This window comes from Arachis ipaensis, chromosome B03 (genome assembly GCF_000816755.2).
Source record: "Arachis ipaensis cultivar K30076 chromosome B03, Araip1.1, whole genome shotgun sequence".
Classification (NCBI taxonomy): Eukaryota; Viridiplantae; Streptophyta; class Magnoliopsida; order Fabales; family Fabaceae; genus Arachis; species Arachis ipaensis.
The window spans coordinates 24,878,035-24,880,194 of record NC_029787.2 but is presented as its reverse complement, the minus strand read 5'-3'; positions in this window follow the sequence as shown (position 1 = coordinate 24,880,194).

Below are 2,160 nucleotides of genomic sequence, written 5' to 3'. Positions count from 1 at the left end.
CCACCAAAGCCCTGCACCAAAGGATGCCTCATTGTTAGCCAAGGCCTTCCGAAACCACTCTTCAAGAGCAATACCAGCCGTCGAGTCCAGGATACTAGGATCCAACGTATACAAGATTGCCTTTGATCGTTCATAGTCTCTAAGGAAATGCTCCATAGTCTCCTGCGCTTTGTTACATCTCTTACACATATCTGAAGAAGCTAAATGCCGATTGAATCGAAAGGTCTCAGTTGGTAGAGCATCATGTAAGCTAAGCCACATAGTAAATTTGAACTTCTCTGGAATGTTTGTGTTCCACAACCAGTTCCAATTACTGTTGGCATTCCAATTTAATGTTTTCTTTAATAACCATCTGTAACCCTCCCTTACACTATACTTTTTTGTTGCTGTAGGCCACCACTCCCACTGTGGCTCCAACTCAGTCAAACTAGGATATCTCAGACCACAAATAAACTGCTTAATCTCATGCAAAATAGGCGTGGTAAGACTATCAACCTCCCAAGACACCCCTTTTCACAAGTCAGCCACCATGAAATCTGATTCAGAAATATGTACATAAGGAACAAGGTTGCAATTATTTGATGTATAACAACTAAGCCCTAGAAAAAAAATTAAATTGAAGTAATAATAATTACCCAACGTCTCAAACAAATGTAACTACCACTAGTTAGCTTTTATATATAAAGAAATAACTTTATATATACAGACTTTTATATATAAAGAGATTAGACTTCTATATATACTAAAAAAATATACAACTTTATGATGGCAAGTGTCGATGATGGACAGCATTCACTTGACAAGTATAGAGACTACCACTAGTTAGCTTTTATATATAAAGAGATAGATATAAGATTCTTATTCTTTGATTCAACACTTATTAAGTATTTAGCTATGACACTTGTCAACTAAATAAACCTAACACTTGTCAAGTATTTAACTATGACACTTGTCAACCAAATAAACCAATTATATATTAATAGATAATAAAATTTTTATTCTTCCATTCAACACTTAATCCTCTTACTCCCACTTTTTTATTTTCAATTATTTGATATGGATAACAACTAAGCCCTAGAAAAAAATAAAATAGAATGAGTAATAATTACCCAACGTCTTAAATATGATTTTTTATCATTTAATACTTTTTTATATTTTTTTACTTAAAAAAATAGCTTTTATATATACAGACTTTTATATATACTAAAAAATTTACAACTTTCTGATGTCAAGTGTCGATCATAAATAGCATCCACTTGTCAAGTATGGAGACTACCACTAGTTAGCTTTTATATATAAAAAAATGACTTTTATATATCCAGACTTTTATATATAAAAAGATTAGACATCTATATATACTAAAAAAATGAACAACTTTATAATGTCAAGTGTCAATCATAGACAGCATTCACTTGTCAAACATGGAGACTTTCACTAGTTAGCTTTTATATATAAAGAGATAGATGTAAGATTTTTATTCTTTGATTTAACACTCAAGTATCTAGCTATGACACTTGTCAATTAAATAAACCTAACAGTTTTAAAGTATTTAACTATGACACTTGTCAACCAAATAAATTACTTAAAAAGATAGCTTTTATATATACAGATTTTTATATATAAAAATATTAAACTTCTATATATACTAAAAAAATGTACAATTTTATGATGCCAAGTGTCGATCATAGACAGCATCCACTTGTCAAGTATGGAGACTACCACTAGTTAGCTTTTATATATAAAGAAATAACTTTTATATATACAGACTTTTATATATAAAGAGAATAGACTTCTATATATACTAAAAAAATGTACAACTTTTATGATGCCAAGTGTCAATCATAGACAGCATTCACTTGTCAAGCATAGAGAGTACCACTAGTTAACTTTTATATATAAAGAGATAGATGTAAGATTTTTATTATTTGATTCAACACTTGTTAAGTATCTAGCTATGACATTTGTCAACTAAATAAACCTAACACTTGTCAAGTATTTTATTATGACATTTGTCAACCAAATAAACCTATTATATATTAATAGATAATAAGATTTTTATTCTTCCTGTTCAACACTTAATCCTCTTACTCTCACTTTTTCTATTTTCAATTATTTGATATGGATAACAATTAAGCCTTAAAAAAATAAAATTAAATAAAT